Consider the following 16,765-nt stretch of genomic DNA (forward strand, 5'->3'; position numbering starts at 1 on the left):
GCTATCTCTCTTTAGCTCTCTCTCAATATCTCTATAGCTCTCTCTCTCTATCACTATCTCTCTAGCTTTCTCTCTAGCTCTCTCTATCACTATCTCTCTAGCTTTCTCTATAGCTCTCTCTATCACCATCTCTCCAGTTCTATCTATTGCTCTCTCTCACTCTATCTATAGCTCTTTCTATCACTATCTCTCTAGCTCTCTCTATCACTATCTCTCTATCACTATCTCTCTTTAGCTCTCTCTCTCACTCTATCTATAGCTCTTTCTATCACTATCTCTCTAGCTCTCTCTATCACTATCTCTCTAGCTCCCTCTCTCTCTCTCTCTCTCTCTCTCTCTCTCTCTCTCTCTCTCTCTCTCTCTCTCTCTCTCTCCCCGGCATGCGCTCTCTGTTCTCCGGCACTTTCACATCGTGGTGTGTATTGGAGGAGTATTTCCATGGCTTTGGGACTAAAACGGTAAGTCTTGCTGCTGTTTTTTTTTAATATTTTTTGTTTTATTTCATGCTGATATTTTTTATGAATATACTGAAGCGAATCTGCTATAGGTGTCAGTTTGGATCACTGGGCTTAAGCGGTGTCCCATCCACAGGCTGATAACATTTATACTAGCTGTTTGGGGGTTTATATAGCTATCTCCTATTCTCTTCTTCTTTAATTTTATTTATTTCCATTGCGTAGCTTAGTGTAAAATACAGTGTTTGTAACCTGGCTGAATGAGATTACTGTTCGTGTGCTTTATTACTGTGTGTGAATGTGCAGCTCCCTATTTAACGTATATTTAACGTTTAGAAAACACAGTTAGCTAACTATAACATGTATATAAGAATGTATTTCCCAGCTAAAACACCCCCTTACCTTCCCGTATAGTATATTTGTAGCTGTAAAGCTCGCTCGTCCAGGTAGAGCAGATTATAGAGCACTTCATCCAATTACCCCCCCCCCTCCATCCCCTCACATCTCCAACAATCTGTTGCCCTGCTCGCCAGTTTAACAGCCCTTTAACGAAAGCGCGTGCGAGAGTGAAACTGGCAGAAAGCAGAACCTTATCCTGATTAAAAAAAAAAAAAAAAAAAAAAAACATTGAGTAAACGTTCATTTAAAGGCTTTGCCTGGTTGGAGCTCTTCTAAACCCACTATGCTTGTTTTACTGCTCTGAAGCAGTAAACTACTTTTGCTGTCTTAGTAGCCATCTCCCTGTTAGCAATTAACATTGAGTAAACGTTAATTTGAAGGCTTTGCCTGGTTAGAGCTCTTCTACAATCACAATGCGTTGTTTCACTGTACAGAAGATTGATTCAAACTATTCTTTGCTGTCTTGGTAGCTAACTGATCTCTCTGATAGCAAGCAACATTGAGTAAACGTTCATTTAAATGCTTTAAATGGTTAGGTTGAGCTCTTTTACACTCGTTCCACTGCACTGAAGATTGATTTCCCTTCTACTTTTGCTTTCTTGGTAGCTATCTTCTCTAATAGCATTCAACATTGGGTAAACGTTCATTTTAAGGGTTTGCCTCGTTGGAGCTCTTCTACACTCAGAAAGCGTTGTTTCACTGCACTGAAGATTGACTCAAAGCATTTTTCTGTCTTGGTAGCTATCTCTCTGATAGCAAACGACATTGAGTAAACGCAAAGAACATGAGTAAACGTTCATTTAAATGCTTTAAATCGTTAGGTTGAGCTCTTATACACTTACACTTACAATATTTCGTTTCACAGCACTGAAGATTAATTCTGCTTTTACTGTCTTGGTAGCTATCTCTCTAATAGCAAAGAACATTGAGTAAACATTAATTTAAATGCTTTGAATTGTTAGGTTGAGCTCCTATACACTTACAGTGCATCGTTTTACTGCATTGAAGATTGATTCAAACTACTGTTACTGTCTTGGGAGCTATGTCCCTGTTAGCAAACAACATTGAGTAAACGTTTATTTAAATGGTTTGTCTGTTTGGAGCTCTTCTACGCACACAATGCATTGTTTTACTGCACTGAAGATTGATATAAACTACTGTTACTGTCTTGGTAGCTATCTCTCTAATAGCAATTAACATTGAGTAAACGTTTATTCAAATACTTTAAATAGTTAAGTTGAGCTCTCATACACTCACAATGCATCGTTTCACTACACTGAAGATTGATTTAAACTACTTTTGCTTTTGAATGGTTAGGTTGAGCTCTTCTATACTTCTAATGTATTGTTTCACTGCATTATAGATGGAAAAAAATCAGTTTGATTTAACCTACTTTTGCTACTTTTGTAGCTTTCCATCCTGATGGCAAATAACATTGAATAAACTTTCATTTAAAGGCTATGCATGGTTGGGCTACGTTCCAATACAGACATAATACATTGTTTCAGCACATTAAAGATGAAGAAATTAAGTTTGATTAAACCTTCTTTTGCTGTCTTGGTAGCTATCTCCCTAATAGCAAACAACATTGAGTAAACTTTCATTTAAATGCTTTGAACGGTTGGGTTGAGCTCTTATATGCCAACAATGCATTGTTTCAACGCATTAAAGATGGAGAAATAAGGTTTGATTGCCTGGTAGCTGTCTCACCTAATTGCCTGGTAGCTGTCTCACCTTTAAGGCTTTCATTCATTTAAAGGCTTTGAATGGTTGGGGCTCTTCAACATTCACCATTCATTGAATTATGTTTCATTGAATTACAAACAGAAAAATGGAGTTTGATTCAACCTGCTTTTGTTATCAGGGTAGATATTCTCCCTGCAAGCAAAGAACATTGACTAAACATTTTATTATTTGTTGCTTTACATCGTTTAATGTTGATAATGCAAACACAGCCTTTATTTAGCATGGCCACACTGGCATCATTTAGTGTATTTAGTGTTGAAATCCTGACATTGAATCAATGTTCATTTAAAGGCTTTGAATTGTTGGGCTGAGCTTTTATAGACTCACAACGCCTTGTTTCAGTGCATTAAAGATAAAGAAATTAAGTTTGATTCAACTTAAATTTGCTTTCTGGCTACCTATCTACCCTGGTAGCACAACATCATTGAATCAATGTTCATTTAAACGCTATGAATGGTTGGGCTGAGCTCTAATACATTCACAATGCAGTGTTTCAGTGCATTAAAGATGGATAAATTAGCAAACAACATTGAATAAACATTTGTTTAATTGTTTTGGGCTCTCCTACACTCAAAATGTTTTATATCATTGCTTTAAAGGTAAAATAATTAAGTTTGATTCAACATACTTTTGGTGTATAGCAAATAACATTGAATATACAATAAATACTTGGTTGCAATTTATCTTTTAATGTTGATAATGCAAAAACAACATTTAAACAACCTTTATTTAACACTTCCTCACCGCCATTAGCTAGTGATGAAATACTGACACTGGATCAGTGTTCATTTAAAGGCTTTCAATTGTTGGGCTGAGCTGTTCTACAGTCACAGTGCGTTGTTTTAGCGAAAATTAGCAAACAACATTGAATGAATGTTTGTTTAAGGCTTTAAATGGGTGGGGCTCCTCTACACTTAAAATGCATTGTTTCATTGCTTTAGAGGTGAAAAAATTAAGTTTAATTCAACATGCTTTTACTATATAGGTACCTATCCACCCTGAAAGCAGAGAAAAACATTGACTATACATTAAATACTTGGTTGCATTACATTTTTTAATGTTGATGATGCAAAAACAACCTTTAAACAACCTTTATTTAACACTGCCTCACCGGCATTCTAACATTGAATCAATGTTCATATAATAGCTTTTAACGGTACACTCACATTACTTTGTTTCAGTGCATTAAAGATAAAAAAAAAAAAACTAGCAAACAACATTAAATAAATGTTTTTTAAAGGCCTATTCATCCTGAAAGCAAAGAACATTGAATATACATAATTAGTACTATGCTGCATTACATTGTTTAATGTTTATGATGCAAAAACAACCTTAAACAACCTTTATTCAACACTTCCTCACCGGCATTCTAACAATAAATCAATGTTAATTCAATGGCTTTAAACGGTACACTCACATTTCTTTGTTTCAGTGCATTAAAGATAAAAAAAAACTAGCAAACAACATTAAATAAACGTTTTTTTAAAGGCCTATTCATCCTGAAAGCAAAGAACATTGAATATACATATGCATAATAAATACTCGGTTGCATTACATCTTTTAATGTCGATGATGCAAAAACAACCTTTAAACAACCTTTATTTAACACTTCCTCAATGGCGTCAGTTACTGTAATTCTGACATTGAATCAATATACATTTGAATGATTTGCATGGTTATTATTATTATTATTATTATTATTATTATTATTATTATTATTATTATTATTATTATTATTATTTAAATGTCCATTTCTACAGTGCAAGAACACAGTATAATAGGCTATAAGAATATAATGCACAAACTTAATGTAATGCATTTTTAATACATATAAAACCAAGGTCAAATTAAGGTAAAATCCATATGCACAAATAAATCAATTCTGATTTTGGCGATCAGCATTGTTTCAATGCATTAAAGATGGAAAAATAAATATTGATTCCATATACTTTTGCTTTCTGTGCTTTCTAGTCTAGTAGATTTCAAGGTCACGTAGAGGCTGGAAGGGAAACGAGGGCTTAAGCTTAAACTAAAGGCTTTAATCGTATTGTCAAGGCAAACATGATACTGCTTACTTGGAATTGGAAATAGTACAAGCAGGTCAGATTTGTGCTTGTCTTTTTATTTTCTTTCTTTTTTTAAAAAATGTATTTACCAGAAATCACTACTTTCAACATTTGCTATATTTTTTCATATTTTTGAATTGGAATAATAAGTAGTCACTACAGTCTAAGTTGCTTCAGATAAGCGAATGTCTGCACTTTTATAGAAGGAGAACATCACCCACTGCCACAGAATGTTTGTAAGATCATAAAGCCTACAACTTTTGCCAGCAAGTAGGGTTATAATAAGGCTGGGCTTAAAAAAAGTGATTGGAATAATCTTCTGTGTCAGTCAGGCCAGACACACGACAGACACACGTGAATACCAAACACACAGTGTATTAATAAAGGGACTAGGCTTACAGGAGTAGTGTGGGGCAGGCAGGGTCAGCAAATGTAATCAACATACCAGAGCATAGTCAGGCAAACTGGGTCAAACGCAGAGAATCCAGCAGATAAGGGGCAGGGCAAAAGAGTAATAAGAAATACAAAAATAGGTCAGCAACAGAAACAAACAATAAAGTAGAAATAGAAAACAAAAACAGGTCGTAACAAAGGTAAAAAACAAAGGAAACACATTGTAGAAGAGCTAGAAAACTAGATTCAATACTTGGCAATAGGCAGAGAAAACAGAGGGGTACATATACAAGACAGGCCAGGTGCAATCAATCAGTAACTGGGAGACGCCATAGCATCACGTGATCAGCAGAGTCCAGGAAGTCTGGTCTGAGTGCATGCTGGGAATTGGAGTGTTGGTTGTGTAGTTCAGAGTCCAGAGTTTGAGAATGATCTGATACTGATTCATTTAAGTCTGAAATATGTCTTTTAATAAAAATGAAAAGCAAAGAATTAATAATGAAATGAAGTAATGTAAATATATTGTAGAGCTGGGCAATATGACGATATTTTATTGTATTGTGATATATTTTATAATGAATTAATAATCAATGACTGCTTAAAAGTAAGTTAGGTGCCATCAATGGGCCGAGTATTATTTGATCATGTTTAAAAACTTGAATGTAATTTTAAAACGCATACACAATAAAATCTATAGAGTTAATTATGTGGCAAAAGTTTTACACGAAAAAATAAATCTGCAATTAAAATTTTAAGAATCAAAAGAAAAATGTGTATTTAGCAAATTCAAATATATATATTTTTAATGCATTTGGTGACTTTATTATTTTTTGCATATGGATTTTGCCAGTCTTTGCTTTCAGTTTTTTTTTTTTTTTGTTGCTAAAGTCTTTTGCTTCTGGAATCTCTTATTATTATTTTATTTTATTTCTTGCTTCTACATGTATACAATCTGCCATTTTGATTGTTGTAGATTTAATATTTTTGTGTACAACTTTTGCCACAAATGGAACACCATAAAAATCTTCTTCCTAATTTTACATGCATTTTTACTGTAAATAGACAAAAATGAGTGACAGCACAGGCCCGCCCCTAGAACTGCATGTGATTTAATCACATAGATTAATAGTAAAATATCTGTATAAAATAGATTCATTAGATTCATTTTTTAAAGAATCTGCTGATGCATTTTGACTGCATGCCAAAATATTGTGATAAATATTGTGTATGGTGAAAAATAAAAAAATATATATTTATCATTATTTAAATTTTGTTCATATTGACTAGCCCTACTACTTTGGATTAATTCTTCATGTAAACACTAGTGAATGCTTTTAATGACGGTAGGTTATTAGGGGAGTTGAATTTTAGTACAATTAAAACAATAGCTCTCCAAACAAAATCTGTTAGTGCAACTAAAATATCTCTAAATTAATTAAAATATTATTTTCTGATTCACAAAGACTGACTTTGTAAATCAGAATGGAATATAAATAAAGGGGGATAAGTGGTGATACCCAACCCTAGTTATAATGCTTTAAATTGCTTAAAAAGGAGCTTTAGAAGCTATAAAAAGGATAAAATATCACTGTAATTGATGTGTGACTGGATCTAGCTACCTATTGGCCCTCATTTGAACTTCCTCTCCAGAGCCATGTTAAAAAAGCTGTAAGCAAACTGTGACCCTTCTAAAAGCTGCCCAGTGTGCAGTGACTGAACATACATTCACAACGCAGCACTAGTAACATAACAACATTATTACCCCCCACCTGCAGCCCACCATACTGCGTCTGTTCTCTATATAGATAACCTTCTGTATTAGATCACCTATGGCCCACTCTCCTCCTCCCACCTCATTAATTATTGACTCACACCACCTGGTCCTTAATTCCCGTAACTCTGCTGCTACTGCTGCTGCTGCTGTGGCTTGTAAGTGTCCCTAAGTCATGTGATCAGTCTGTGAGTCAACCTAGGTCATTGGAGAAGGAGCAGGTAAAAAATGCTGTTTAAGCTGTTTACAGTGGTGTCTCCTGTCCCTTGTCCTGGAGGACATCTGCTGAGGACATTTATGATGGTTTCCTTACTGCCAGCTAGGGGTGGGCGATATGGCTCTAAAATAATATCACGATATTTCAGGGTATTTTTGCGATAACGATATACTTGGCAAAATAGGAAAAAAGAAAAACAATTCATTAATTTCAGAAATATAGTATAATAGTATAATAGTATAATCATAATGTGGCAAAATAAATAATACTGCATAAAATAAAATAATGCAGCAAAAAAAATTGCAGAATATGTTCATGCATATAAACTGCAAACAAACACTATGAGCTAAAACAATTATACAATAAATACACCTAAAGCTTCACAGTAAATAATAGACTTCTTTTAAGACAAACCATCCCTATTATCACAGAAAAATATGGATTTTTAATATCATGATATTTCTGTGTCACGATATATTGTATACGATATAATATTGCCCACCCCTAATGCCAGCATGCTGGATTCAACTGATTTCATCAGATTTTAAGCAGAATCATGGATGTTGGAGAAGAATAAGAGTTTGCAGTACTGTGCAGGAGTGATGGATCACAGTATAAACCAATAGGGTGTTGGAATGGTATATGTTTATCAGTGGTGTGCAGTGAGGCCCTTCTAACCTTCTAAGGGGTGACAATAAATGCATAATAAATAATAAATAATAACATCATTTTTTATCAGAAATATATATTGTAGTTATTGTAAGTGTAAGAATTTATTTTATAAATTAACTAAAATAAAAAAAAAACAGCAACTATTTCAAAGCATTAGTCTGCTGTGTTTTTTAGTTGCTACGGGACTCTTATCTGACTGACAGCGGTTTTAACCAATCACAGCTTTTTAAAATGGCTTCTGCCCCCACGTGACTGCGTGACCCTTCTCCTGATTTTGAGAAGGGTGTAGTAATGAATCTGTTAGCAAAATCGAAGGACAGTCTAACCAATCAGATTCATAATTTTTCAAAACTAACTAATTCTAACCTCATCTCCTTCTTCCTCTTCTCTACTCCTCTATCCCATTATTTCCCTCTGACCTCCTTAAGGCCCTATCTGTAGATGCTTTATTTTTAACTTCTATTATTTTTGTACTTAACCTCTTCTATTATTTGCACTTCAATATTGTAAGTCGCTTTGGACAAAAGCGTCTGCCAAATGTAATGTAATGTAATGTAATGTAATAATTTCCCCGCGGGGGCGGGGCCATGGCTGTGGAACCCCTTCTCAGCGCTGTGTTGAAGGTGCTACGTGTTGCTTAGTCATAAACGGAGCTCATGCTGGATTAATTCAATAGTTAGCGAACTATCATGGAATTGCGGCTGCAAATCAGACAGATATTGTGTCATATTAAATTAAAAATCATTTTTAAAGGCTGTTCTTCAGTGTGTAACTAATTCACAATAATAGGCCGCCTGACTGGTGAGTTTTTGTGTGTACCTAATGTTTTGGCTGCCCTGGCGTACTGTAGACATACAAATGAGTGATCTTTGTTGAATGGTTGTACTTGTAGGAAAATTAAGCATTTATTGTTGTGGTCTATTGTATACTTTTGTAGACTGTAGCTGTTGTATTTGTGGGCTGTTGATGTGTATTAAGTTAATATAACTAAGTAAAGAGAGAGAATATGTAGTTATTGTAATATTTATCTGTGTGTCGGCCGGCCGGCGGCATGGTGGGGGGGTGTGGGGGTAGTTGCAGAAGGGGTACCCACTATATTCACTGCACGCCACTGAGGTTTATACTCCTCTACATCCAATCACAATCAGAAGGAAATCTGAACAATTATTTAAAACTAATCTCTACAATGGTGACCAAGGCAGAGACAAGAGGGAAACAAAACAGACTCCAGTAACAGCAGAAGAACTAAAGGTAGGATTTAAATGGCGAGAATTTATATAAATGTGGGTAACACTTTATAATACTGTTCCATAGGGTTTTCAGTAGTTAATGTTGATTTGAGCAGTAATTAATGAATAGTTATTATAAAGAAGACATCATTAGTAAGTAGTTCTCCAGGAGATATGTAAGTCTCAGTAATTATTGTGGAGTTAATAGTGAACTACTATAAATATTAGTTCAGTGCTATCTACTGAGTAATTATTCAGTACTCCCTGGTAGTTAATAGAAAATATTTAGGTGTTAATGCAGCACTATTAATTAGTTACTGCTTAGTTCCTGCTTAGTTACCTATTAACTATGGAACAGTATTATAAAGTGTTACCTAAATGTGTAATAAGCTGATATACAGTGATTACAGCTGTTGTCTTGTCCCTTATAGTAGACGTTGTTGATTATGCTGTCTAATCACTGCAGCTCTACTGTGAAGGGAGACTTTTTGTAGGAAGGTTGGAGCTTGTTTTGTTACACAGTATTACTTCTTACATTAAGTTATTTGATAACTTAAAGCCCTGGGGAACATATTTCATTTCTACATATTGATTTGTGTTGTATAATACTAAACGTAGGTGTTATGTGAAGCCTTTAACAGAGTTTAAACTAAAAAAAAAAAAAAAACACAAAGCAGAAATATTATAAAACACTCCTCAAACTTCTCTGAGCGCTGTATAGGCATCACCATAATATTCTAATAAAAGTTCATGACTGACAGCTGTCTATCACTGGTGAACGAACATTTGTTTACATTACCATGGCAACCACACAGATGGAATGAAGAAGAATAGCTTGGTGAATATATGGATAGTTTGCAAGTTAAGCTTTACTTAGATGCTTATTGCTAAGCAACAAATCACTAGCTCGTCTGTTCTGGTTGCTCAGACTCAAAGAGAGGGGGCGGAGCTGTGTTAGATTAGTGACAGGGCAGGGTTCTGCTGAGGTCAGCTTGACCCACTTTAAACCTCGCCTATTCTACATAAGATTGAAAAGATTGATATGCTTTATTTACAATTTTCATAAACTCACATTTAGCTTCCCAGGTGTTTTAAAATGAGGATTAGAGAGGGTTTGACTTTTACCTGTTGGATTACATTTGCGATTTGGCTTCAGTTATCAGATCAGCTGGCTCAAAACTGAGAAATCCTGGGCATTCTTTCACGAAACAGGATTTCTTAGTAATCCCAGTGTGAGAAAAGCCAAATACACCTCTTATCCTGTTGGACAAGGCTGATGTTTGGCTCCTCTGATTGAGAAATAATGTATTGTGACCAGGAATCATTGGCTGTAGCTTTTTTTTTTGTAACTCTTGCTATAAGGAGTCTCTATAATGTTAAGCATGTTTAAAACTAGTAGTCGACCAATCTGCCAATTATTTGTTTGATTAGTAGGGGTGTCACGATTCTCTAAATCCTCGATTCGATTTTATTTCCGATTTTAGGGTCACGATTCGATTCGATTCTCCATTTTCTTTTTTCTTTTTTCTTTTTTTTTTACAGCAGAGAGGCCTATGCCAGTTTTAGATTAGTCTATGGTCAGTCATTGGTTTGATTCATCAAATTTACAATATCTTATTTCAAAAGGTGGGCTTGATATAAGTGATGCAAAGTGATACAAGTAATACACCACATTAGGCACTAATGGTCAAATCTAAATAATTTAATTAAGATATATATGTAATGCCATCTAGTGGCTTTTTAGGTCGCAGCAGTGTGCACTATTAAAACAGCAATGTGCAACATAACAAAATAAATAATAAAAAAATACAGGAACAGTCATGTACAAAATAATAGAACAATTAGAGCCTTAACAAACTGAACTCTGTCCTACTATAACAGCTAAACATGAAAAATAAGACTTTAAGACTTTTTCCGTCCCTGAGAATGACACGTTTTTTTCTTTAATAAAGATATATTATTAACTTTATCTGAGAGAAAGATGCTCCTTAAGGTACCAAAACTATTAACATATTTGAGGCTCGACAAAACATCTGTTATTTTTATATTTTCAGGTTTTTCTTTAAGAAGATGAGAATGTCCACATTCTCTGGAGGAAGGGCTGCTCTTCGAGCTACAGTGTGCTGCGCCATTTTCGGGAGGGATCGTCGATCCTCTTTTTGACTTGGATTCTCGAGACCATGACATAATTTCGATCGATTTCGATGAAATATCAAAATCGTGACACCCCTATTGATTAGTCACAATTATTTTCTGTCATGCCCTCTATTTGTACTTCCTGCTGGTTAGAACAGATAAACCTTAACGCCCCAAGACCAGTTTTGCACTACATTTTAAATGTTTGACGTACCTCTATTTAAAAAAAAATTACAAAGTATTAGGGCTGCAACGATTAGTCGATATAATCGACAATGCTGATTATTTAAATTTGTCGACTACAAATTTCTTTGTCGACTAATCGTTAATTTGTAACAGTACTGCATTACACAAAAAGCTGGGGACAGAAGCGCATGGGGAGATGGGTAAATGGCTCACTTACACAGTTTACACTTGAGTCTTGAGTGTCTCCAAAAATACCCAAACACAATAGATTACATATTCAATCACTAAATATCAGTATAGTTGTCACGCCTGGCCCTGTTTCCTGTCTGTCCTCGTGCCTGTGTTGTCCCACGTGACCCGTGCCCCTGTGTTCTGCCTGTGATTTTCCATTACCTCATGTCTCATTTGTAGCTCCACCCCTTCCCCAGGTGTTTCCACTCCCAGTGTGTTTCCTGTTTAGTTAAATAGCTTTCCTCTGTCACCTGTCCTGGTCGGTCTTTGCACTGTCTCCTGTCGTTTGTCTTCCCGTGTTCCCAGAGTTTCTCTCCGTGTTTCTCTCCGTGTTTCTCTCCGTGTTTCTCTCCGTGTCTATCTTAGTTTAATCCTTGTTATTATCCTTGCCCTGTTTAGTTCATAGTCTTGTTTCATTATTCATTTTGTTTTCCTTGTTTAGTCTCCCTATTTGTTTGTAGTATATATTTATATTCCTGTTTATTCTGTTATTTTCTAGTTCCCTGTGTTTTCCCTAGTTTATTCCCTTGCCCTGTTTTAGTTTATCCTGCCTAGATTTATAGTCTCCCCGTTTGTTTATCTTTAGTACCTCTTGTTTGTTTGTTAGTTTTAGCTCGCCTCTGTTTCTTGTTTTTCTTTGTTTCTTGTTTACTTGTTTATTTGTTTATATTTATTTAATAAATTCGCCCTACCTGTGAATACGTCCGCCTCCTCGTCTCTCTGCCTGGGTCAACCCTGACAAAAAGACCGACCCAATGGACGTAAACCAGTGGCATGCTGCTCGGAAGGCGGACCTGGAGTTTCTCCGCCTCCTCGCCGAGCGAATCCGGGGCGATGACCCGCTCCCGGCGCCTTTCCTTGGGTTGGAGCCCGTGAACCCAGCTTCAGCGGTGCCCACCGAGACTCATAAGGGGAAAAAGTCTCGGAGGAAACAGGCCCGAAAAGCCCGCAAGGCGCGGGAGGACTCCCTCCGGAGCGGGGAAAATTTTGGGGGGGCGCTGGGGGTGTGTGCTGTCGGCCTCGGTCCTCGCCCCGAGGAGGACGGGGGTGACTTGGATGCAGGCTGTGAGGAGTCCTTTCTCTGGGACTACTCCGATCTCCTCACACCTGCGTCCAGCGAGGAGGAAGAGGACTATCCTCCTGCACCAGCCCGCCTGCCGCTACTTCCTTCCACGGTGGCAGCAGAACCGCGCTCCGAGACCCCCTGCGCGGCGAGCCAGCCGCGGTCAAAGACTTTCCCCGCGCCAGCTTTCACCGGCGAACCAGCGCTCCCCGCGCTACTCACACCTGACGCTGCACGAGAGAGTAGGACTCCAGTCCGGGTTTTCACTTCGACCGCAGCTTCGGGCTCCAGTGCTGCAGCGTCAGATCTCTTCTTGCCACGCCCCGTGAAGCACGCGTCTGAAACGCTGCACCCCTTGATACAAGCGGCGGCCGCGCCGCTCTCCGAGACTTTAGCGGCGGCCACGCCTCTCTCCCAGACTGCAGCGGCGGCAGCGCCGCTCTCCGCGATTTCAGCGGCGGCCGCGCCGCGCTCACAGACTGCAGCGGCGGTAGCGCTGCTCTCCGGGATTTCAGCGGCGGCCGCGCCGCTCTCCGAGATTTCAGCGGCGGCCGCGCCGCTCCCCGAGACTTCAGCGGCGGCCGCGCCGCGCTCACAGACTGCAGCGGCGGCAGCGCCGCTCTCCGAGATTTCAGCGGCGGCCGCGCCGCGCTCACAGACTGCAGCGGCGGCAGCGCCGCTCTCCGAGTTTTCAGCGGCGGCCGCGCCGCTCTCCCAAGCACCAGCAGTCCCAGCTGCTCCAGTTCAAGCACCAGCAGTCCCAGCTGCTCCAGCTCAAGCACCAGCAGTCCCAGCTGCTCCAGCTCAAGCACCAGCAGTCCCAGCTGCTCCAGTTCAAGCACCAGCAGTCCCAGCTGCTCCAGCTCAAGCACCAGCAGTCCCAGCTGCTCCAGCTCAAGCACCAGCAGTCCCAGCTGCTCCAGCTCAAGCACCAGCAGTCCCAGCTGCTCCAGCTCAAGCACCAGCAGTCCCAGCTGCTCCAGCTCAAGCACCAGCAGTCCCAGCTGCTCCAGCTCAAGCACCAGCAGTCCCAGCTGCTCCAGCTCAAGCACCAGCAGTCCCAGCTGCTCCAGCTCAAGCACCAGCAGTCCCAGCTGCTCCAGCTCAAGCACCAGCAGTCCCAGCTGCTCCAGCTCAAGCACCTGCAGCTCCCAGAACTATGTTTGGGCCCAGGCCCCGTATTTCCAGGCCTGCTCCTAGGCCTCCTGACTTTGCCCCTAGTTATGTGCCCAGGCTGTCCCCACAGACTTTTACCAGTCCTGGGCACCCACCTGTGTCTTTTGTACCCCTGTCTCTCCCTGTCCTGGTCCCCGTATCTGTGATCGTTCCAGTTCCTGTCCCCGGTGGTTTCTCTGTTCCTGTCCCTGTTACTGTGTTTGTTTCCGTCCCCGTCAATGTTCTAGTCCCTGTTCCCATGTCCGGTCCCGTCCAGTCTCTGTCTCATGTCCAGTCTCCGTCACCTGTCCAGTTCCCCGTCCAGTCTCCGTCACCTGTCCAGTTCCCCGTCCAGTCTCCGTCACCTGTCCAGTTCCCCGTCCAGTCTCCGTCACCTGTCCAGTTCCCCGTCCAGTCTCCGTTCCCTGTCCAGTCTCTGTCCCCTGTCCTGTCTCCATCTCCTGTCCAGTTCCCTGTCCAGTCTCCCGTTCGGTCTCCTGTTTTCCCCGGCCTCCCCCTGCCGCCAGCCCCCGGGGTTTGTTTTTACGCGCCTCGGGAGCTGCGCGTTTAGGGGGAGGTTTCTGTCACGCCTGGCCCTGTTTCCTGTCTGTCCTCGTGCCTGTGTTGTCCCACGTGACCCGTGCCCCTGTGTTCTGCCTGTGATTTTCCATTACCTCATGTCTCATTTGTAGCTCCACCCCTTCCCCAGGTGTTTCCACTCCCAGTGTGTTTCCTGTTTAGTTAAATAGCTTTCCTCTGTCACCTGTCCTGGTCGGTCTTTGCACTGTCTCCTGTCGTTTGTCTTCCCGTGTTCCCAGAGTTTCTCTCCGTGTTTCTCTCCGTGTTTCTCTCCGTGTTTCTCTCCGTGTTTCTCTCCGTGTCTATCTTAGTTTAATCCTTGTTATTATCCTTGCCCTGTTTAGTTCATAGTCTTGTTTCATTATTCATTTTGTTTTCCTTGTTTAGTCTCCCTATTTGTTTGTAGTATATATTTATATTCCTGTTTATTCTGTTATTTTCTAGTTCCCTGTGTTTTCCCTAGTTTATTCCCTTGCCCTGTTTTAGTTTATCCTGCCTAGATTTATAGTCTCCCCGTTTGTTTATCTTTAGTACCTCTTGTTTGTTTGTTAGTTTTAGCTCGCCTCTGTTTCTTGTTTTTCTTTGTTTCTTGTTTACTTGTTTATTTGTTTATATTTATTTAATAAATTCGCCCTACCTGTGAATACGTCCGCCTCCTCGTCTCTCTGCCTGGGTCAACCCTGACAATAGTCCACGTTTAAACAACATCTGGATAGTTTAAATCTCATGTTTAGCTGTTTTTCTGTTGTTTTTAGAGATGAAGGACAAGGCAGAAATAATCGTTGACTAATCGACTAATCAAAACATTATTGTCAGATTAGTCGACTACAAAATAATCATTAGTTGAAGTCCTACATAGTATAGCTCTGGGAAAAATTAAGAGACCACTTCAGTTTCTGAATCAGTTTCTGAATAATTTCTCTTCAGCATATTGAAATAATAAATTTCAGTTATATCGCCCAGCTCTTGTTTTCTGTAGAAGATGTAAACTTGTTTTCACCGCACCAACGAACCTTAAAATTAAAAGCACTGGCGTGAAGTGAAGGGAAGTGAAGTGAGTACCATTGATTATCGTATTTTAGTGAAACCTGTCAAAGGGTGTAAAATATTAGGCAGCGAGTGAACAGTCAGTTTATGGAAGTTGATCTTTAGGAAAGTGGGGAAATGGGAAGGCACAACAACTGGAGACACTTTGACAAGAACTGAATTGTGATGTTCTAGACAACTGGGTCAAACTAGGTCAGGCAGATCTTGTGAGGTGGTCCCAGTATGCAGTGATAGACACTACCTATCAAAAGTGGTCTAAAAAAGGCCAACCAGTATATACAGCTCTGGCAAAAAAAAATTATTTGATTTTACCAAATTGAAAACCTCTGGAATATAATCAAGAGGAAGATGAATGAATTTTGATGAATTTTTGCATCAGGAGTAAAGGCATAAAGTTATCCAAAAGCAGTGTGTAAGACTGGTGGAGGAGAACATGATGCCAAGATGCATGAAAACTGTGATTAAAAACCAGGGTTATTCCACCAAATATTGATTTCTGAACTCTTAAAACTTTATGAATATGAACTTGTTTTCTTTGCATTATTTGTGGTCTGATTCAGAAACTGAAGTGGTCTCTTAATGTTTTCCAGAGCTGTATAAGGGGAGTGAGGGAACAAGTTTTTTTTACTGCCTGTGGATATTTCACATTGGATGTAAGAAATCTTTGCCATCTGGACGAATGTCCACTCCGGGTTCAGTGGGCCTGAGGAGCTGAGCTTGTGCCGGTCTTAGCGGTGCCATTGGGGGAGGAAACGAGTCGCAAGTTTTGCCTGAGCTCCACAGCATCTCACAGGTGTACTTCATGGATTTCATCATGCTAAATACGGTTTTCTGAGCTTCTGGGGTTTTGAGCATTGTGCTCTCTCTCTCTATCTCTCTCTCTCTCTCTCTCTTTCTCTCTCACTCATGCCGTCTCTTCTCGTGCCACCTTCTGTGCTGTGGATCTGGAATTGAATATATATAATTCAAATTTGAGAGATGAGTTGTCTGTTCGTTAGAGCATCGGTGTGCACTATGTATCGGATGATGATTTCAGCTCCTCGTTGGTGAATATGAGTATGAGTGCATGAGTTGTACATCAGTTGCTTTGAAAGGTCATATAATATATGGATGAAATATATTGGGACACCTGCTCACTTTATATTTAGTGAGATTAAGTGTATTAAAAAAGCACAGCATGGCTAAATTGGAGCAGCCTGCTGGTTAATCTTCATTAATTGCACATTGCACCAGTAAGAGCAGAGTGTGAAGGTTCAATTAGCAGGGTAAGAGCACAGTTTTACTCAAAATATTCCAATGCACACAACATTATGGGAGACATACCAGAGTTCAAAAGAGGACAAATTGTTGGTGCACGTCTTGCTGGCGCATCTGTGACCAAGACAGCAAGTCTTTGTGATGTATCAAGAGCCACGGTATC

General features: G+C 39.5%; 1 protein-coding gene across 2 annotated transcripts in view; it reads left to right on the forward strand.

Annotated features, from left to right (window-relative positions):
• The first annotated feature begins 323 nt into the window (after positions 1–323).
• Positions 324–16,765, forward strand: part of pcdh15b (protocadherin-related 15b) — a 459,821-nt gene continuing 443,379 nt past the window's right edge. Inside the window, exon 1 of one of the 2 annotated variants that reach the window (XM_049464765.1) lies at positions 324–458. The gene's annotated coding sequence lies outside the window, so the exon portion shown is untranslated. The remainder of the gene's footprint in view (positions 459–16,765) is intronic. The other variant, XM_049464764.1, reaches the window with a different exon arrangement.

Source organism: Astyanax mexicanus, chromosome 15, assembly GCF_023375975.1.
Source record: "Astyanax mexicanus isolate ESR-SI-001 chromosome 15, AstMex3_surface, whole genome shotgun sequence".
Lineage (NCBI taxonomy): Eukaryota > Metazoa > Chordata > Actinopteri > Characiformes > Acestrorhamphidae > Astyanax > Astyanax mexicanus.